Raw genomic sequence first — 23,716 nt, 5'->3', positions numbered from 1 at the left:
GTTTCTGAGCACATAGTGGGAAGGTTGGTTCTGGACTTACACTGTGTGTTTAGCACAGAAGTGGGCAGCAGTGTCCTCAGTTCTCAGAATTCTCCCTTGCAGATACACAGTGTTCTGGAATCATTGCTGTGTATGGTGGATCAGCCCATCACAGAATCTCTTAGCACCCACTATTGGAATTAGTAGTCCTTTGTGCTCACTCCAGACACCTCTTTTGAGATTTCTTAATCTAGTGCTTGTCAAATCTGCCTGATGTAGATCCAGAAGAGTCTTGTGGACCCTGCAGACATCACAAAATGACCCACAGACTCCACCAGCTGCACCTCACACTGGACACCTGCAAACACAAAGAATTCTGATCAGGAAACTGTCACAGGTGTCCAACTTCCCATTCACTCATGTCCTCTCTCACATTTATTATCTTTTTTTTCTAAAAAGAGCAACAGAAAAATCTCAGCTGAGTCCAAATTTCATGAACCTGTGGTCTCTGTTCAGTGCTCATCATTGAATGGGCACACCTGAAAATCCTGGTCTGGGCTCCTCTGCCAGAGCTGCAGGATCAAGGCTGGTTTTCATCTTATAAGCTGAGGAAAACTTCACTTGCATGTCGTCCTGCTAAATGAAGACTTCTAGAGTGAAAGCTTTAAAGAGAGCAGTTACTAGTGAATATGGCAGACATGAAATGAAGGAGTTTGCCGCAATGACAGCATTAAAAGATCTTTGTGATAAAGTATAAGAATTCTTTCTGATTTTTGCTGCATAGTGTACCTTTCTGCTCACCTTACCTGCTTCAAAGAAAAAATAAAATGTTTTTAGATTTTGGAGATTTAACACAAGGCAAAATTATATCAAATGCATATATGGATCCATTTGTTTAAGGTTATAACCCAAACTAGAGCCTTACAGCTAATTAAAAATGATTTTATAAATATATTTTATCAATAATAAAATCACTTAGAAAACCTATGAATATACACATACAGATTACACACCCATATAGTATTATAATTTACACATATATGTTTATATGTGTGTGTTAGGATGTCTTTTTTGTGGGATGTGTTTGAGTTGACAGCCTTAGAAGCAAAGTTACTATGTGTATGATCACAACAGTTTGGCAAGGAATATTCAGCCTAAATCTAGCGTCATGTTACAATATCCCCCCAGTCTCCAGACTACCTGAGGATGCAGGATTTCCAAAGTGGTTGTGAATTAAGTTTCAAGATTAAAACAGTTGAAATATCTATAAACCTCCTCAAGAGAAAGATTGTTTTTTCTTAATTTTTCTATTGACAAATTTATTCTGCTCTGAAAACAGCTGTGTTTGGAGTGACAAAATTATCCTGTGGATTGTGTCATGTCTATTTTTGTGACATTCCCAGGAGAGGAACTTAGGTTCACGAGCACAGCAACTGTGATCTGTAGTCACATCTGCCTTGGCTCTTTCAGGGAAAACAGCCCATTAGGGGAGTGTCTCTGAGGATTTTATTTGGTTAACTGGGTTACATCTGGTTCAGTGAGAGGAGGAAATCCTGCTGGAGTCAGGAAACTCTAGAGGGATTTCTCTGCACCTGCCCTTCAGGGAGGCCTGTGTGTGCTGTGAGCGCCACCTGCTGACCTGCATTCCTCCTGCAGCAGGGGGCTTGTCTGGGGCTCTGTTTCCAATTTGCAAAGCCAGAGTCTGGCTGCGGAATTGTGATCATCCAGATAAGGTCACAGATGCTGACCTTGGTCTGTGTTGCCTCCACTGACCTCTAGCACTCCAAACAGGTATTAGGGTCAGCAGAGGGGCTTTTTTTTCATAGACACTGATGAAGGCAATTTGATACAAACTTGCATGCACTCTGACCTTCTTCCTCAGTAGTACTTCCTTCAGATATGTATTAGGCTCAGCTGAGAATGTGTTTACTGAAAAAAATGTACATGGATTTTACAGTTCTTTCAATGTAATTTCTTAGGAATGAGATACCCTGAAAACGTATCAATTTGCTAATCTCTAAAACAAAGTAATTTGTGAGGACTCTCATCCTGCTTTCCTGTACCTGAACTAAAAAGTGACAAGATCAGACAATCAAAAGTTAGAGAACAAATATTCACCTCAGTTCAATTTAAGATCCTTGAGAAATGGGAACATAACACCATGTTTCTGCAACTCCTATCACTCTTCATTTATAAGACTTGATAAAAAATGAAAGCCAAAGGAAACATTCAGATTATGTTACAACACTGGAAAGTAACTAAACTCATAACAAATAGGAGAGGAACTGCCCGGGAGTGCACCCTGCCATCTCTTCCTAAAAATTCCTGTCATTAAAGGCCATAGGTGGACGTCTGCACTGTACTTCAGGTTAGTCTAAGCAAGTCACTGTTAAACCGTTTACGTCAGAAGCTTACAGTTTCTCTGAGGCTGGCCTCCAAGCCCAAGACACAACCACTCACTACTTGATTGGACAATTGTCATCAAATACCCCAAGAGCCCAGACAAGAACAGAATGGAGTGCAGAGACCTCCGTCCTCACTCTGCACAACTGAAGCCTGACTGCCAGGTCACCCAGATATTAGTTATTGGCAGATCTTAGGGAGACATTTCTCTCAATTGACATTTTCTCCTCTCACATGATTCTAGATTGTGTCAATTTCAGAAAACACTAGGCCACACAGGGGGATTCTCCTCAGTGTCTTTATCTTTTTTATTATTATTATTATTCCTGTCGTCTGTATAGGAAGTATGCAGAACCCCTGTTATATGATAAATGTTATATGTATTAATTGTTCCAGTTTAGTTCTATTGTTGTGATAACCACCATGACCAAAAGCGACTGGGTGAAGAAAAGGTTTATTTCATTGTACAGATTGTAATTCATCATGGAGAGAAACCAAGTCAGAAACTGCAGACAGGAATGTGAAGGCAAGGACTGAAGCAGAGGCCATAAATGAAAACTTCTTACTGGTTTAATCAGATTGCTTTCTTACACCTGTCAGCTCCACCTGCCTGGGGAAGGAACCACTCACAATGAGCTGAATCTCCTTACAGTAATGATCACTTAAGAAAATGCCTCACAGAAGGTATATAGGCCAGTCCAACAGAAACAATTCTCCTGTTCAGGTTTCCTTTATCCAGGTTTTCCCACAGGCTGCCCAGCTCTCTTTAGTGGACTCTCAGGCCCATGACTGGGAGAAGCCCCAGTTGTTTATCCTAAGTCTCCGGCAGAGGAGCCAGCGTTTTCCCTCAGTGGGCGCTTTTTAGAGGAGATACCTTCTGCACTGCTTCTGTACAGTTTCCCTCTGCTTCCCCACGCCTTGGAGAGGAGCTGCCTTCCACCCAGCAGTCCTCAGGCCCAACTCTGGATTCTAATAGTTGGTTTTTGGATATTATTTGTAACTGTGCACATTTTCATCTATGCCCCGTTCCACAAATAAGGACTTATAATTTAGGAATAAATGCTGAGGCTGTAAGATTTGGTTCTTTCCCTGACTAGTTCATGACATGAATTACCCATTTATTCTACTCTATGAATGCTGTGTGGCTAGTTACCTTTCTTCACTTTCATGTGTTTGTCTTTCTTGGAGTCTGGGGTGAATCCCTTGCCTCTGACTCTAACCCAGAGTTCATCTCTCTCTGCCAGAACTCTGAGCTCCTTTTTCCTGCCTCAGCTAATAGGCCATCAGGTTTTTATTGACAGATACTTTCATACAGTACACAAGAGATTCTCTCTACAAGGTGGAAAACAGTGAATTTGATAAAATCCAACAAACCTTTATGATATGATAAATGTCCTGAAGTTACTACAAATAAAAGGACTATGCCTCAACATAATAAATGCAATATACAGCAATCTCTCAGCCAACATCAGCCTAAATGAAGAGAAAATTAAAAGAATTTTCACTAAAATCAGAACAAGATTCGGTTGTCTACTCTCTGAATACCTATTTAATTTTGTACCTGAAGTCTTATCTAGAACATGAAGATGATGAAGGAGGACAAGTGGATAGAATAGAATAGGAAGGGAAGAAGTCAAAGTATCTTGCCACCAGAAAACCAGCTGATAAACCCTCTAACATCATTTATGTTGTGTCTGGCCCTTTTATGGGTCTCTAATGGCTAGTTAATTGACTCTTTGGGAATGATTTAGCCATTAGAACTTTTTGACCCTATGACTTTGAGTATTGGTTGCCTCTTGGACTTCTAATAACAGAGAGGCTATAAACAGCCAGCAGAGCCTGAGAGAGACTGAGTGTCATTGGAGGGAGGATTGTAGTAGGACTTTTTTGTCTTTCTTGCTCCGATGGAAGGGTCCGTGGGACTCCTGAGCTCAGGAATGATGCATCCCTGATGGGAGAAGTTATCCCAAAGGAAGGGCATCCTGAGACAGGGGAGCCCAGGAACCACACAGCTCTCAGAGGAAGCATGTCCAGGTGAGCCAGTACAGCTCCCAGGGGAGGGTATCCCCAGCTCACCTGAATTTCTTAGGAGCATCAACCCCACACCATTTTTAGTGTTTCAGCTTCCAGGGGAGGGTATCTCTAACTGATCTGAGGAACCCGGAGCCTCACCTCTGCTCCACTCCTTCACTTCTTTCTTTTCTTCATTATTTCTTGGCCTCTTTCAATGAGAGAGTCATACCAGGGAACACATCTCATAAAAGAGATTTGTTGGAGGGATGAATTCAGAAAGAGGGGGGATAAATCCAGAGGTGTTTGCCTCTGATCCTAGAGAAGACAGCAGGAACCTGAACAACGGGCTGGGCTTATATTGAATTTCTTAACTAGGAGGGAGGAAAAAAATTGCAGGGCAGAGGCTTCCAGAGTGAGCATTGGTGGGATTTCAAGTCCTGATGTTGGGGAGCTCAGAGATTTGCAGGTTTTTGTGGTCATGGATTGGTCACTTTTTCATCTCCCTTTCCCTGCATCAGTTCCATGGGTGACAATGGAAAGTGCTTCCCAGGCACAGGTAGCTTTGGCTAAGACACCATCACTAAGGAGCTGCTAGAAGGCTTTAAAGGAGATGCCACTTTTGTGTTGATGTCCCACAAGCAGGCTGAGGAGATGTAGCTGTCTTGACAGGTGCTGACATTTTGACAGATGCCACCATTTTGATACAGAATTTCTTTCAGTTTTATTGATTAGGTGTTGTTTTAGTAAGTTGGGCAAAGGACACTATCATTCAGTGAAAGCACCAAGCTATGGAAAATGATTTTTACCACATGCTCATCCAATACAAAGATGATATCTAAAATATATGAAGAAACCCCCCAAAACAGGATATCAAGAAGACAAATAAAGCAATTAAAACTGGGGTACCATTTAAACCAAGAATTCTCAAAACATGGAGTTCAAATGGCTTGGAAACTCCCAAAGAAATATTCAACATCCATCACCATGAGGGTAGATGCAAATCAAAACAAATTTGAGATTTCAACTTATACTACTCAGACTGTGCAAAATCAATTAAAAAATGTCAGCTCATCTGACAAGGATATAGAGTCAGAGCAACATTCATCCATTTCAGGTGGAGTGCAAACTTGTGCAGTCACTTTGGAAATCAATATATAGATTCCTCAGGAAGCTGCAAATAAATCTACCTTAAGATCTTGTCTAGTCATACGTCTGAAGAATCGTGCATCTTATAACAGGGACACTTACTCAGACATGAGCATTGCTGTTCTGTTCCTAATACCAAGAAATTGGAAACAGCCTAGATGTTCCTCAGTGGATGAATGGATAAAGAAAATGTAGTTTATTCACACAAGAGACTATCACTCAACTCTTAAAAAGTGAAGTCATGAAACTTAAAGTTAAGTTGATGGATCTAGGGAAAAACTATCATCTTGAGTAAAGAAACCTAGACCCCAAAAGACAAATGAGGGTGCTGGCTGTCAAAGCCTAGGTTAGCAGGCTACAGTCCATATAGCTGCAGAGTTTAGCGACATCGGAAGCAGAAACAATCTCACTAAAAAATGAAAAGGAAAATTCAGAGTTGTGGGTGGGGAGTGCATTTGAACAGGAGGAGAAAGTGGGGAGTGAGGATGGAACAAGAAATGATGGCACATATTTAGGGAGGAAAAGTAAAACTAAGGGACATTTGAGGATTCACATGGAACCCTAATAATGGAAAAGCTGCTTAAACTACATACAGATGTGGATGAATGTCTTGTGTGGATGTAGCAGCTGTCAATAAAAAGCTGATTGACCAATCAGCTGGGCAGAAGAACAGGAAATGGAAGATGGGACTTCCTGGTAGGGAGAGAAGAAAGAGATAAGCCCTTCCTCTGGGAGACAGGAAGGAAGGCAGATGTGTTGTGGACACTGGGAGTATAGCTGGACATGTGACTGGGTGAGGCAAGGTGAGCAAGTTAACTTAGGTGAGATAGTTGAGAGTCTGCTCAGCTAAGGCATACGTTTTGATGTTTTAAAAAGTCTTGGAATCTTTATTTTGATGGTTTAAAGGCCACCTTGGATCTTAGGATTTTTTTCTTCACCAGGAGACACAACCCATCATCTAAGTCCATATGTGAAGCCAATCTAAATACAGTCAGCATATAACAGAGAAGATATAGACCCAACAGGATATCTCTTATATCCAAATAAAGCCTCTAGATCTGATGATAGGTTATTTCTAATCAATTCGTTGGCCAAAGAAGTCACATGCAACCTCCTTAATAGCACAGCCTATTGCTAAGAGTATTGCTGGCTCTCCACAAACTGATTGTAAGGCCCTATTACTCAAGTCAATACCTACACAGCTGATTGCACATGGATAAGGTGAGCTGGTGCCTACCTAGAGCCTTCACCAATACCGAATGGTATTCATGGAGCTAGAAGACACCATGCATGCTACTAGAGCAGAAAAGCAAAGGCCAACGCACATAGAGCCTCTGTGATACACAGTTTCTGACTTGCCTGCAACATGAGGTCGTGCAGTACTACCTAGAGCAGTACTAGGTAGTAGTTAGCTTGAGGCAATAACAAAGCAATATCTGATCAGTGTTAAGGATCCCTCCACAAGACAGCATCTAGGACACTGCACCAATGGGCCAGGACCTGAAAATAGACAGAGAACAGTGTTTTGCTCAGATAACAGTAGTGAAACACTCTCCCTCATTAGATGGGTATCAATACGGAGACCCATGACCCAGACAATCTGCAGAGATCGAGAGGCCTTGGAATAGTCATTCCTAAATGGGAACGTCACAGAAGAGGAGGAAGAAAGACTGTAAGAGTCAGAAGGACTGGAGACCCCCAGGGAAACGAGGCTTTTTAAGAAAGCAAAGGAACAAGCATCTGAGCAAACTGACAGAATACAGAATGGAGCCGAGTTTGACAGTTACGCTTCTGGCACGGTATAAGGTCGTGCATTTACAAGTGATTCTACAAATGTCAAGGAGCTACAAGCTCCAATCAAAGTCTAGAAAAACGATTAGAACATAAGTCATTGGACAACAGATACATCTATAGATATAACGTTTAATATATATTGTACATGTTTCAATTTCCCTAGACACCATGCCAATTCTAGTTAAAACCACTTTGAGATACTAACTCCCCCCAGTAAGAATGGTTGCTATCAGCAAATCTGACTGCTGTTAGGGATAGCCTTGAGGGAAAGCAACCCTTATTCACAGGTGGTGGTGGTGAAAATAAATACAGCTATTATAGAAATCAGTTTGGAGATTTCTCAGTAAAATAAATCTCTGACTAACATATGAACCTGCTGTCTATCTCTTGAGAACTTTCCTACATTCACCCATACCTTACCTATTGATATTTGCAACCCCATATTTATTGCTGATTATTTTACTATAGCAAAAACATTTGAACTGAATCTTATGTAAGAAGTGGGAAATAGTAAGATCTGGAGAGGACAGGAACCCCACAAGAAGAGTAACAGAACCAGAAAATTTGAACACAGGTTCTTCCCAGAGACTCCTACTCCAACAAAGTATCAGGCATGGAGAAAACCTAGAACCCCTGCACAGATGTAGCCCATGGCAGTTTAGTGTCCAAGAGGGTTACATAGTAATGGGAAAAGGAACAACCTCTGACATAATCTGATTGGCCTGCCCTTTGATCACCTTCCCCAGTAGAGAACCCAGAAGAGATCCCGGGTCATGCAGGCACTAGGTCGCCTGACTAGAGCCACATACCTGATCACCTTCCCAGGCTGAAAGGTGGACACAAAAGCACCAGAGACTGGGAGTCCCAGTCACGAGAAAAACCACGGGGAAGGTAATTAGCGGGACTGGCCACGGGTCACCCAGTTTTTTTTCTGGAAAAAGGGTCACAGATCATTGGTAAGAGCTGCCACCACTGAACTGGGCTCCAAGTGCCAGCACCAGCAAGGAGAGGGGCTGCCCGCACAGCTCTCTTGCACTCTTGCACAGACTGAGCTGCGCACCCTAGTGCAACAGAATCTGGGAGTTTCTGTCGGGAGAGGTCCCCACAGGGAAGGAAGGAATCAGAACTGAGTACCCACCCAGGCATTACCCGGGGAAAGTCTCCCACAGACTGGCGGGTACGAGCCGCCATCACTGATCTGGCCCGAAGCCGGAAGCACAGAGAGTAGTTGGGCACCCAGCTCCTGCAGACTAGCAGGCAGGCACATGTGCCACCAGCCCAAAGACCTGCTTTGTACCAACTATTCCTCACAGACAGAACTGTGGGCCCCAGGACGCCAGAGACTTGGAGTCACTGTCTGGAGAAATTCTCACAGGGAATTAACCAAAGGAGATGGACTTAGACCACTCAGTCTATCCCCAGAAAAGGTCCCGAAGACTGGCACAAACCAGGGACCAGCTGTACACCAGATAGCCTGCTGTTACCAGGAGAGCAGCACTCACCCGCCACAGATTGCTGCTTGGGTACTGGGGCACAGAGCCCCAACCTCAGACCTACAAAAGCCCAGGATCCCTGAGATCAACCCCCAGATACTGCTCCACGGGGCAAATAGTTATTCCTAACGAAACCGACCAAACCAGGGGACACACAGGTTACAGCAGCAGATCACTAAATTCACAGCAAGAAACTGGGCAGCTGTCCTCAGGACTTCTCCTGGTGAGAGGAGAGCCCTCTCGACTAATAAGGACCACAGTTACCATTCAGGTCTCTACGCCTGAGGTGTGCAGCAGCAACTCCTGAAAAACACCAGCCATTCAGTGACTATTCCCAAAAAGCTGAGAAGGCTTCCTTCAGGAAAAACCATCTTCCTGCCAAAGGGATTCTCCCCACCACAGGATTCCAGGAAAAACCAGAAACCAACTCCAAAAACCTAAGATAACCCAATGGGTAGAGGCCAGCGTAAAGGTTCAACCAACAAAAGCCAGAGCAATATGGCATCTCCAGAACCCAGTTATCCAGGGACAAGGCCTAGACACCCCAGCATAATTGAAATGCAAGAAGAGGACCTAGCCTCTATGATCATGAAGAAGGTAACAAAGGAAACAAACAAAATTCGTAAAGAAATGGAGGAAGTTGCAGCCAAACAGTTTGTGGCCTATAGAGAGGAAATGGTTAAATCACTGAATAAAATTAAAGAAAAAGAGGATTGTTCAAACAAACAGCTGAAGAAATTGATGGAAACACGGGAAAATACAGTCAGACAGGTGAAGGAAATCAACAAAATGGCTCAAGATCTGAAGATAGAATTGCAAAACTTAAAGAAAACACAAATGGAGGAAATTGTGGAAAGAAAGAGCTTAGGGAAGAAAACAGGAACCATAGAGGTTAGCATAACCAATAGACTACAAGAGATGGAAGAAAGAATCTCAGGTGTGAAAGATACAATGGAAGAAATAGACGTATTTGTCAAAGAAAACGTTGAATCTAAAAAATTCCTGACACAGACCGTCCAAGAAATTCAAGACAACATAAAGAGACAAAACCTAAGAATAATAGGTATAGAGGAAAAAGAAGATTCCCTCCTCCAAGGCCCAGAAAATATTTTCAACAAAATCATGGAAGAAAATTTCCCCAACTTAAAGGAGAGGCCAATAAGAATACAAGAGGCCTACAGAACACCCAATAAATTAGACCAGAAAAGAAAAACCTCCCGCCACATAATAATAATAACAGTAAGGATAACAGAACAAAGAAAACATACTAAAAGCTGCAAGGGAAAAAGGCCAAGTAACATATAATAGCAAACCCATTAGAATCACACCTGACTTCTCAACAGAGACTATGAAAGCCAGAAGGGCCTGGACAGATGTCATGCAGACCCTAAGAGAGCACAGATGTCAGCCCAGGCTACTATACCCAGCAAAACTCTCAGTCCTCATAGATGGAGAAAACAAGATATTCAATGACAAAAATAATTTTCTACAATACCTACACACAAATCCAGCATGACAGAAGACACTAGAAGGGAAAATACAACCCAAAAAAACTAGCTACTTCCAAGAAAACACAGGAAATAATTAAACTCACTACAGTAAAACAAAAAGGAACCAAACACACAACCTTATGACCACAGCCAACATCAAAATCAAAGGATCTAACAGCCACTGGTCATTATTCTCTCTCAACATCAATGGACTCAATTCTCTAATAAAAAGACACAGACTAACAGAATGGATGGATAAACAAAACCCAGCAATCTGTTGAATACAAGAAACTCACCTAAGTCACAAAGATAGGCATTACCTGAGGGTAAAGTGTTGGAAGACAGCTTTCCAAGCAAATGAACCCAAGAAGCAAGCAAGCAGGAGTAGCCATTCTAATAGCTGATAAAATAGACTTTCAACCAAAATTAATAAAAAGAGATGGGGAAGGACACTTCATACTCATCAAGGGAAAATTCCAACAAGAAGACATCACAATCCTGAACATCTATGCCCCAAATACAAGGGCACCCACATTTGTAAAAGAGACATTGATAAAACTTAAACCACACATAGATCCCCACACATAAATAGTAGGAGGCTTCAATACCCCATTCTCAACAAAGGACAGGTCAACAAGACAGAAATTAAACAAAGAAACAGTGTCTCTAACAGAGGTCATGAATCAAATGGTTCTGACAGACATTTACAGAACCTTACACCCAAACACAAAATAATTTACCTTCTTCTCAGCACCTCATGGAACCTTCTCCAAAATAGACCACATAGTTGGTCACAAAGTGAGCCTCAACAGATACAAGAAGATTGAAATGATCCCCTGTATCCTGTCTGATCATAATGGAATAAAGCTGGACCTCAACAACAGATAGCAATAAGCCTAGACACACATGGAAACTGAAAAACTTGCTAGTAAATGACATCTGGGTTAGGGAAGAAATAAAGAAAGAAATTAAAGTCTTCCTAGAACTCAATGAAAATGAAGACGCAACATACCCAAACTTGTGGGACACAATGAGAGCAGTGCTAAGAGGAAAGTTCATAGCACTAAGAAAGAATTAGAAGAAGATATCAGCAGATGGAAAGATCTTCCATGGTCATGGCTCGGCAGGATTAACATAGTAAAAATGGCCATCTTACCAAAAGCAATCTACAGATTCAATGCAATTTCCATCAAATTACCAACACAATTATTTACAGACTTGGAAAGAAAAATTCTCAATTTCATATGGAATAACAAGAAACACAGAATTGCTAAAACAATCCTCTACAATAAAAGATCCTCTGGAGGTATCTCCATCCCTGTTCTTAAGCTGTATTATAGAGCAACAGCAATAAAAACTTCATGGTACTGGCATATAAACACACGGTGGATCAATAGAACTGAACAGAAGACCCAGAGATAAACCCACACACTTATGGACACCTGATATTTGACAAAGATACCAAAAACATACAATGGAGAAAAGACACCATCTTCAACAAATGGTGCTGGTCCAACTGGATGTCTACATGTAGAAAAATGAAAATAGATACATTCTTATCACACTGCACAAAACTAAAGTGCAAGTGGATCAAAGACCTCAACATAAAAACAGACACATTAAATCGGCTAGAAAAAAAAGTGGGGAATACCCTTGAACTCATTGTACAGGAGACAACTTCCTGAACAGAACACCAACAGCACAGGCTCTAAGAGCAACAATCAATAAATGGAACCTCATGAAGCTGAAAAGCTTCTGTAAAGCAATGGGCACCGTCATCAAAACGAAATGACTGCCTACAGATTGGGAAAGAATCTTCACCAACCCTCTATCTGACAGAGGACGAATATCCAGTATTTATAAAGAACTAAAGAAGCTGAAAAACAGCAAACCAAGTAATCCACTTAAAAACTGGGGAACAGAGGTAAACAGAGAATTCTCTGTAGAGGAATATCAAATGGCAGAGAAACACTTAAAGAAATGCACCACTTCATTAGCCATTAGGGAAATGCAAATCAAAACGACCCTGAGATTTCACCTTAGAACCATTAGATTGGCCAAGATGAAAAACTCAAGTGACAACACATGCTGGAGAGGTTGTGGAGAAAGGGGAACCCTCCTCCACTGCTGGTTGGAATGTAAACTAGTATAACCACTCTAGAAATCAATTTGGCGCATTCTCAGACAACTAGGAATAGCGCTTCCTCAATATCCAGCCATACCACTCCTAGACATATGTCCAAAAGAGGCTCAAAAACACAATAAGGACATTTGCTCAACCATGTTTGTAGCAGCTTTATTTGTAATAGCCAGAATCTAGAAACAGCCCAGATGCCCCTCAACTGAATAGTGGATGCAGAATTTGTGGTACATCTACACAATGGAGTATTACTCAGCAATGAAAAATAAGGAAATCATAAAAATTGATGGTAAATGGTGGGACCTAGAAAGGATCATCCTGAGTGAGCTGTTCCAGAAGCAGAAAGACACACAGGGTATATACCCACTCATATATACATATAACATAGGATAAACCTACTAAAAACTGTACATCTAAAGAAACTAAGCAAGAGAGAGGACCCTGACTAAAACACTCAATCCCCATCCTGAAAGGTAAAATGGTTGGACATCAGAAAAAGAAGAAAACAGGAAACAACCTAGGAACCTGCCACATAGGGCCTCTGAAATCCCTGCAGACTATCAAAGCAGACGGTGAGACTTATGGCCAACTGTTTGGCAGAGTGCATGGAATCTTATGTAAAAAGTGGGAAATAATAAGAGCTGGAGAGGACGGGAACCACACAAGGAGAGCAACAGAACCAGAAAATTTGAACACAGTGAACTTCCCAGAGACTCATACTCCAACCACAGACTATTCATGGAGATAACCTAGAACCCCTGCACAGATGTAGCACATGACAGTTCAATGTCCAAGTGGGTTACATAGTGATGGGAAGAGGGACTGCCTCTGACATAATCTGATTGGCCTGCTCTTTGATCACCTCCCCCTGAGGGGGGGAGCAGCCTTACCAGGTCACAGAAGATGACAAAGCTGCCACTCTTGATGTGATCTGATAGACTAAGATCAGAAGGAAGGAGAAGAAGACCTCCCCTATCAGTGGACTTGGGAAGGGGCATTCATGAAGAAGGGGGAGGGAGGGTGGGATCGGGAGGGGAGTAGGGAGGGGCTTATGGGGGGATACAAAATGAATAAAGTGTAATTAATAGTAAAAATATAAAATAAATAAGTATAAAAAATAAAAGAAACCTTAAAAAACAAAATAAAAGCATACAAAAGAAAACACAAGACACACACTCAAACAAAACCCAAGAGAATACATTAGCAGAATGAATAATACATAATGAAAAGTCAAGTAAGGTAAAAAAGCAAACCAATAAACCAAAAACTAACAAAAAAACAAACAAAAAGGGCAAAAATAAAACAAAACAGAAATTCCCAACAAAGCATTATGAGAGAAAACATTTCCAAATATGTTACTGTGTATGTTGTATGTTGGCCATTTATTGTTGACCAAGGAAACTGACTTTAAAGGTTGTTTGTGGAGCAGTTGTGACTCTATTGAAAGAACCTATTTTTTTTCTTTCCTAGGAGTTGTCTTTTGGATATAGTCTCTGTATTAGAGATGGAGCCTTGTGCTCAATTTTCTTCTCAGCGCTGTGGCCTCATAACTCTTGTACCTGTGAAAGCTTTGTTCATTCTCTCAGAGCCTTTGAGTTCATGTGTATGTCAGTCCTGATGTGTCTACAAAGCATCCTCTTAGCTCTCACAGTCTTTCTGCCTCCTCTTCTACATAGATCCCTTAGCCCAGATGGAAGGGATTTGATGAAGACAAGCAATTTAGGATTAAGGGTTTCAAGTTCTATCATTCTCTGTACATTCTCTATATTTTCCCCTTATTCTGCTGAAGGTAGCTTCTCTGATGATGGCTGAGAAAAACACTGTTCCATGGGTATCATGGAATGCGACTAGGGGTCATTTTACTGATATGCTTCTCTAGCAGAGCAATGGTAGTTTGCTGTCCTGTCCTCCAAGGCTTATCTGAGTTTCTGGGTCACCTAAGCGGTGTCAGGCAAGTGTTTAATTTCGTGGAGTGTGCCTTAAGTCCAGCCAGATAGTACTTGGTTTTTTGTAGAATGTTTGTGTCACTATTGCATCATGGCATCATGCAGAGCAGTCACTCTTCTAGAATGAAAGATTTGTAGCTGGGCTGATGTTTGGCTCTCTCCTCTGGTAGAATGCAGAGCACTTTCTAGTCAATTGTGGTGACAGTTCTAGTTAGGCACCAGATCTACGTATCCATGTTCAATTAGATATGTAAGTTTTGTCTTCAGCAATAGGACATAGTTTATGGGGAACAACCACTAGACTTGCCTGCCTTGTATGATTAACCACTATTCTTGTACAAGAGATTTGTCTGGAGGTAATAATCCCTAGGTAAAAGTCGGCTGAGATTCTGCTAAATGGACATATAACCAAGCTCTCTCCTAAGCACTTTTGCTTACATTCACAATCCTGCTCTCGGTGTTGGTCAGACCAGGTTCATTTTGAAAGCAGAGATTCAAAACCAAAAAGGTCAAAGTGTGGAGAATAGGTGACTGTGGAATGCTAAGTACTAAATGAAACTTTGATATCACCTCCTTCAGGGAGTAAGGAACATCATGGTTGATGATGTGGGCAGGTGGTAAGAGCAAGGATGTGGAGTTCTATGAAGCACTGTCTGTGTATTTGAAAATGCCAACATAACCATAAATAGGCTGTGGCTACATGCCACAAAGGAAGGCATGACAACAGAAAGACATGGTTGAGAATGAGAAGGTAGTCAGTCAGCAGGAGTGGTAAATAGAGAGTAGAGTTCAGTGTGAGGTGAATATGGTCACAACTCTTTATATTCACACATAGAACATTAAAAAAAAACAATTGAGAGTTTTTTCTACAGATATCACATACCATAACTGTAGAGAGAATTTTGAGAAATCATTAGATAAAGTGACAGTTAAGGCCTCAGAAACCAGCGCTGTAAATTATGTTTACACCTATTCCTTTTTTCTGTGTGTGCTCTGCAACCCCTGCTTGTCACCGGCCAGCAGTGACACCTGCATACCACCTGAGAGAGGGCTGGGGAGACAGAGACAGGGCGACACAGAGAAGGACACCAAGTCTACATGCTGATCAAATGTCGATTTAATGGACGTCAGGTTAACGCTTAAGTAGGCAAAAAAGTACAAGCGGTTTCTCATGCAGGCCATTTTACTTAGCCAAAACATATGAGGCCTCACTCAAGGTTACACAGAGCCTGCTGTCTGGTTACTATGGTTGCACAGAGTTTCTCAGGGTCAGAGCAATCTGCTGTAGGACCACCAAGGTCAGTCTATGAGAGACTGGACTTTGGAAAATAGCCAGTGCCAAGAGGCCTAGTTCCACTGTTGAGATGCGCACGCCAATTTGCCAATAACTCCAAATAGGCTGCCACACCTGCTGGTTCTGAGTGTTTCTGAAGGAAGGTTTGTGTTTCGGTCCACTCTGAAGACCCCTCACTATGTTTCTAGCACAATAATAAATGGCTGTGTCTCCCGCTTTTAAGCTGTTCATTTGCAGGTATACAACAATTTTGGAATCGTCTCTTCAGATGACAAATCTGCTCTTCACAGACTCAGAATAGTGTGCTTCATAATTATTGGTTTTATCTTTAATTCGAGCAACCCATTCCAGTCCTCTCCCTGTAGACTGGCAGACCCAGTGCATCCAGTGTTTACTGAACATAAATCCAGAGGTAGCACAGGAGAGTTTTAGGGAACTACTGGGCTGCACCGAACCTCCTCCCAGTTCCACCAGCTGCACATCACAATAGACACCTGCAAACAGAGAACCTGTCAACAAACAGTCACAAGTATTCACTGTCCATCTCACTCACCCCCATTCACACACTTGCTATCTGTTACCTCTATAAATTACCTTTGAAAAGAGCCACAAGGAAAACCAAAGTCAGCCTCAGCGCCATGTTGGATGTTCTGTGTCAGTGCTGATCACTGGATGGGAAAACTTGAGTCCAGAGCTGGGCACCTCTTCCAGAGCTGTAGGGCCAGGCTGGTTTTCACGCACAGAGGGGTACATCATTTGCATGTCTTCCTGCTATATCATGAGCTGAGGGATGGGAACCCTAGTGGAGAGAAATAATACTGCAGATGTCTAAGGTGAAATAAGGACCAAAGGGGCATTTCTATAGTGTCAAATACCACTTACTTTTCCTGGGGATGCTGTTTAGTTTTTCAAATTCTTTTTTGTGTGCTGGAAGCCCTGTTTTCATTCCCACCACTGCATGGTAGAAAAGAGGTTGAGGCAAGAGTATCATGGGTTTGAAATATACTTGGTCTTTATGAAACTGTGTGTCACAAAGTAAAGAAAGAAGACAAGAAAACAAAAACAAATTGACTTAGCACTAATTTATAGTTATGTTTATAGTAATTTTTAGTTAATTTATAGTAATGTTTGCCATCTTTATTATGCTTCCTACTTGCAAACTCACCTTCTTTCTTTGCAGAAACTATTTCACAGGAAATTAAGAAAAGGAAAATTACATTATAATAATTTAAGAAATGTTGTATAAGGCTCAGTGAATAATGAAAGCAGGTATTAATTTGAGGTAGCAAAATGTGGCTGAGGTCTTAGTTAAGTAGAATAGTATAACATACATAAAGCTTGAAGGTTGATCCTCAAAAATCTAGAACTACTACACAAATATAAAGACTGTGAGATTGTTTTTGATTAATAATGAAAACCACATTTTGAAGTGTTTACCACTTAGCTCCTCCAGTCCTTACCTCTCCATCAGCCATATAGACTTGCCTCTCTGCATTCAAAATACATTTCCAGCTCATCTGTGACCTTCCTAAAACACTCAGTGTGTCTGTTTCTTTTCACACCAACGAGTATGTCTGCTCTCTCACAGAAAAGATCCCCCTGGACCTTTAGAGATTCAACCTTTTGGAACCCCCAGGTAGTCTAGACTCCTACAATTTACTCTCTTCCTGTAAACTTCCTCCCCTTCTCATCATGTTGTTTCTGCGGCTTCAAAGATATTAGGCAGCCTTCACCATGGTCTTGAATATCTTAACTGTTGATTAGACAATAGTCTTTCTTATCACGTAAGCCTCGAAATCATGGAGGTTCTGGCCACAAAGAGCTGCCAGGGAGCCTGGCTTTTTTCAGAATCTTTCATGTCCTTGCCTTATTTAGTAGAACAGCAGTATTTGGTTTTCCTATACATTACTGGGCTATGTAATTTCAGTTTCTTGGGTACCTGAACACTTAAAAATGAGTTCAATCTTATGCAGTCAGCCTGAACAACCATCAGATATTGGTTGGTGATTCCAACAAAAGATACTGTTCATGCCATCAAAAGAGAAATGCAAACACCAACCCAGCTGCAAAGTCTTTGACCTTCATCAGTGTATTGACAAAAGCATATTCTTTTACCCTCAGATAAAAGCTCCCTCCCCCTCATCAAAGCTTTTTTATTTAATTCCAAATGGAGACTACTACAGAAATCCATATCAGGTAAACATGCAGGGAACAAGTGACCTGGGATGCCCAACTATTAGAGATACAGCTTCAGTACAAACCCTACACATGAGGCTCAGGGAAAATTCTTGGATGGGGCCAGAAAGATTATAAGATCTAGAGGTATCTTCTATTAAGACAGGAATGATGCTCCCATAACATCTCAACAATATTGATGCCTAAAATAGACATCAATAATTGAGGTGGAAACCCCTCAGGTCCCAATCCTTACATGAAGATCTACAGGTAATCAAAGGCAGCTGAGAGAGTGAGAATCACTTTTCTCCAAGGCTACGACGCTTCATGAATGGTTGTTCAATCACAAGTTTACTGCTCTAATCACATGTACATGTGCATAACATTGGGTTCAATATGTTATACACACAAACACACTGGTAAAATATTAATTGACTTTGAAGAAGTCATGATGTTTTGGGGGAGGGAGTTGTATATAGGATAAATTTGAGTTGAGATGATGATGGGTATGGTAATTAGGTTAAGAATTTGTTGTCGAGTTCAAGCTCACCTTTCTCCTCTGGTAGTGTACCCTTGAGAAACATGGATAATAGGCACAGTGGTGAAAGCTCTAATTAGGCACCGTGTCTACTTTTCAATCTTCAATTAGATATATAATTTTCATTTTTGGTATGTTAGGATGGTACCATTAGTTCATGGGGAGCAATCACCGGCCTTGCATTCCTGGTGCTACTCACCTAGGCTAAAGCCTATGGATGGAAGTAATAAGCCCTAGATTAGAATGTACTGTTGAGATCCTGCTTAATGTGCGTGCATCCACACTCTCTTCTCAGCATTTGTGTTTATATTCAGAGTTCTGGTCTCAGTTAGGTCAGAGATGCTTCTTTCTTTCTAAAGGGTGACAGCGAATATAGAAATGGGTGACTGTGGAGGAGGAGTGTTAAGTGCTGAATGAAGCATTGATAGCTCTTACACCAAGGATTAAGGAACACCAAGGGTTAAAAGTTGGAAAGCCTGTTAGAGCCAGAATATGGAAAGTATTCTATGATTTATCCTTAATCCAAGGATAAATCAGAAAGTCATCCATCAGGACCAAGTAGATCTCATCCCAGAGACACTAGGATAGTCTATATTTGTAAATTACATGTAACCCACACTATTAGTAAATTGAAACACAAAATCTACAGGATCATGTCATTAGACTGAAAAAAAAATGAGTCTGACAAAATTTAACACCCCTTCATGGTCCAAATGAGGGAACAGGAAGGGAGCCTACCACAGATGTCTTCTGAAAAACCACACCCAGCTAGGGAGCAAAACACATGCTAGGACTCACAGCCAAACTGCACAGAGCACAAGGAGTCTTGTGGAAGAGTTGGGGTAAAGAAGGACCCGGAGAGGCAGGAGCTCCACAAGGAAACCAAAAAAGCCAAAAAATCTGTACCCAGAGAGGACTGTGGAGACTCATGCACCAACCAAAAACCATGCATGGAAAGGACCTATATCATAAAGGGTGTTAGACTTGTTTCAAAGGCCTCTTATGCATATAATGGATTAAATGGTACTTTATAATTAAGAAAAAAAAAAAAAACAGGCGTTGAGCAAGGATTCAAAGTCTCAATCACAGAAAGGGAAAATCCTGTAGAGTCACTATGCAGCTCAAGCCCTGTAGCATTTTTTTTTTCATAAAGCATACCAGAAACTCAAGGAGGCAGGCAGAGCCTTGGGGCTGACAGTGTAGCTCAGGGAAGCAGCCCACTTCTCAGCTCTGCTGTCTGTGCCCCAGATGGACCTGGATGTTCCTGGGTCCCAAGGCCTCCTTGGGAAGGAAGTCAGAACTCTGGAACTGACCGTGGCGCACACTGGTACATTTACACAATGGAATACTGCTTAGCTGTTATAAACAAGGGCATTATGAAATTTAAAGGCAAAAAGATGGATATAGAAAATATCATCCTGATATAAACCAGACACACATGGTATGTACTCCCTTTTAAGTGGATATTAGCCATAAAGTACAAAATAGCCAAGCTTCAATCCATAGACCCAATGAGCCTAAGTAGCATAGCAAGGAGGTCTCAAGGGAGAACGTGTGAATCTTACTCAGAAGAGGAAATACAGTAGACATCTGAAGTAGATGGTGGATGAAACTGGGGTCCACCAGTGGGGTCGGGAGGGGAGAAAGGATGGGTGTCAGGTGTGAGAAGAGGGGAAAAAAGGAGTGGGAGAAAGAAAGAGAATTGTTGGGTGGGCATCTCTGGGATGGGGAGGTTCCTGAGAGTTTATGTAGATGACCATAGCTAAAACTCCTGGCAGGGAGGAGTATGGAGCCTGAAATGGCCACCTTTTGTAGCAAAATGGTACTTTCAATGGGGGAAGGAGAACACCAACCCATAGAACCTTAGACACAATTTTGTCCTTTCTACAACATGTGTAGGGATAAATGCCTTGCAGATACCAGGGACACAAGGTGCATACCTCAATATAATAAATGTAATATACAGCAAGCTCTCAGGTAACAATAGACAAAATGTAGAAAAATTCAAAGTATTTCCAATGAAATTAGAAACAAAACAAGGTTGTCCACTCCATATACTTACTCAATATAGCACTTGAAGTCTTATCTAGAACATTAAGACAACCAAGGAGGACAAGTTGATAAAGTGGGAAGGGGGGAATTCAAAATATCTCAATTTGCAGATAGTATGATTGTATATTCAAGTGACCCTAAAGATGCCATCAAAAACTCCCTACAGCTGATAAACACTTTCAGCAATGTAGTAAGATACAAAATTAATACACAATGTCAGCAACCATCTTTATAAAATGATAAATGTACTGAGGAAGAACTTCAGAGAAAAAATAATACCATTTGCAAGTATCTCAAAGATATCTTGAGGTAATTCTAACCAAGCAAGTGAAAGATATGTATGATAAAAATACTAGTTATTGACGTAGTACATTGAAAGGCTATCAGTAGATGAAAAAATCTCTCTTATTTATGTATTAGCAGGAATAATACAGTAAAAACGGCCATCCTACTAAAAGCAATGTACAGAATCAACAAAATTCTAATTAATTCTAACACAATATTTCATAGAAATTGTAAGGACAATTATCACCTTCAAACAAACAAGCAAACCTCAGGATAGCTAATGCAGTCCTAAATAAAATAAGAACTGCTAAAGATATCACCATTCCTGACAGAATTATACTCTAAGATACAGAAAAAAAATCATAATATTGCCATAAAAGCAGCGCAATTAATCAATACAGTCAAGTTAACGACCATTTATGTAAGTCTACATGTTGGAGAAGGATCCTGTGGACTGAGTTTTCAGATGCTGACAGCACTGCCCTGAGATCTGGTTACCACCCTGTCACAGGCATTGTTATGAATGATGGATCATCTCCTGTACCTATCGGGAATGTTCCCCAATTATCCCTGATCGGTAAATAAGGATTCTGAAGCCCTTGACTGGGCAGAAGTGAGATAGGTGGGGCTTAGATGCCTGGGCTTGTAATCTTGGAGAAGAGGAAGGGGAGAAAGGAGCATCATGGGGCACAATGGACTATGTGCACATGGCCATGAGGATAGACGGAAGGATCAGAAGCAGCCCAGACAGGATGACACATCGGCAAATTATTTGGGATGTATAGCTTATAGACAACAAATGGCCTAGAAATTTAACATCCGCCCAGTTCCAGTGCTTTAAGGGTTATCAGAAGTCTAACAAGTTTCTTTCTTTTATTTGGAAAATAGTGGGTTAGGGAATAACTGACACCATATTAATACTCAGCATTGATCAATATTAGTAGAATAATCAATTCCACAACATCCACACATCTAGGGATACTTGATTGTTTTTCTAAAGATACCAGAGATACAACTGAAAATAAAGACAGTTTCATCAACAAACGGTACTGGTTAAAATGGATGGATGCAGGTTAAAAAATGCAAATATATCCATACATACGACATTGCAAAAACCTCAACTGAAATCTATTAAACAGCTAAGCATGAAATGAGGTACTGTGAATTTGATAGAAGAATAAGTGGAGGATAATATTGAATTCACTGGCAAAGGAATAGACTGCCAAGGGCCAGCCTTGGTTCCTGATAGATATTTTAAGATGCCAGGGACGGCAGGAGTTGCCCACAGTGAGGAACTTGGATTTGAACACCAGACATCCAGACTTAAGGCTTGCCACCTCTCCAACTAAACTATTTAACCCTCTTTAGTCAGGAACTGTCAGAGCCACTTAGCTAATGGCTTCTATTGCTTAATAGCAGGTTGTCTAGTTAGCTCAGAAAGCTGCTATGGCTGTTTCTTGCCTTGCACAACAGACAGAGGTTGTGAAAAGAAAAAAAAAAAAAACTCAGATCCTTTAAATTACATGTTGGCTGAAAAGGATCTCAGGGCTCACTGATTTCTTATAGCCCTCTAGAAAGAAAGCGATGAAAAACCACACATACACATTCATACAAGTGAAACAAGCAAGGGGTTTTGAGCATCAGACAGGAGAACCCTGCATGCAAAGGGGAGGCCAGGAGAAAGAGACTAGGAACTTAGTTGCAAAGGTCAAAGATACAGGTTTTTTTTGTTTTAATGACACGCCAGTCTCTGAATAGCTCTTTTAGACCTTTGCTGCACTGGTTCTGTCAATGTAGCCTTTTAATTCTTCGGAAAGGTTTTAAAACCAAATCACCTGTATTGGCAAGAAACTTTAAACTCGCCATTCTCAGAGACTTAATTGCCAAGGCAGAGGCTGGTATTACTCTAGAACAGGATTTACTCCAAAACAGCTAGCCCGGAGATGTGGTGCAAACAACATAATAGAGAAAGAGTATGTAGAGGCAGATACACGTTTGGCAGATAAAGCAAACAAACTTTTATAAACCTCATAGACACGCAACATACGTCCAATGACGAAACAGAAAGGAGCTCTTATGTACAGACAGTCAATATGATGTGCACACAGATAACCTATAGACCTCAAACGTCAGATGGACAGGTCTATTCTATTTACATATAGATACAAACACATATTTACAATTGGATGCATGGGGTATGTTCTAACAACTTTATTACTTTGAAGCCAGAATAAATAACTCTTAAAACAAGGTCCTCTATGTCCAAAGAATAATGGCCATAAAAGGAATTACCACTAAAAATCAGTACATGGAGGGAGTTACAATAGAATTATTAATTACTTGTCCTAACTACACATTAGTTATGTATGACTCCATTTTAAGTTCAGAACAATCATTTTTATGATATAGACTGACAAGGATTAAGGTAAATAGGATCCAAGGGGTTATAGCAAGATAATTATTTATGTCTTTCCCATTAAAACTGCTTCTAAATTAAACAGCTTTCGGTTATCTATGAGTAAAAGGCAATCATTTTTATTTGTCCTAGTTCTGAGACCTACTGACCTAAAGGGAAGTTTAACTTTAGTCAGTAAATTGGTCTTGGGCCCAACTTCTCCCTAGAGCAAATTATGTGCCTGCCACTGGAGGCTCACAGGCTTTTTATTGCCACTTTATACTTAACTTCTTCAAATTATTTGAGTCATGTCAGAAAATTCATGAAAGCATTAATTCATTGGAGAAGAAATTCATCTTCATAAGGGTCCTGTAGAATGGGTAAATACACAGACTGAGGAGCCTCGTACCATGCCAGATTTATGAGACACACAGAAGCACAAAACGGGGTGTCAGAATGAGGAATCAATTCTGGGCACGGTCTCTGAGATGCTCATATTTATTCCTCAGTATAGACCTTGCAAAATATTGGATTACCCTTCAGAAAGCTCACATACCTTTGACTTCCCGCTTC

General features: G+C 41.0%; 1 pseudogene; it reads right to left on the bottom strand.

Moving 5' to 3' along the window:
• Positions 1-239: 239 nt before the first annotated feature.
• LOC129675548 (immunoglobulin heavy variable 3-73-like) lies at positions 240-16,338 on the bottom strand (annotated as a pseudogene).
• Positions 16,339-23,716: the final 7,378 nt, after the last annotated feature.

This window comes from Psammomys obesus, unplaced genomic scaffold (genome assembly GCF_907164565.1).
Source record: "Psammomys obesus unplaced genomic scaffold, mPsaObe1.curated_primary_1811, whole genome shotgun sequence".
NCBI classification, from domain to species: Eukaryota; Metazoa; Chordata; class Mammalia; order Rodentia; family Muridae; genus Psammomys; species Psammomys obesus.
Note: the sequence above shows the minus strand (reverse complement) of the source record. Positions and strands in the feature narration are given on the sequence as shown.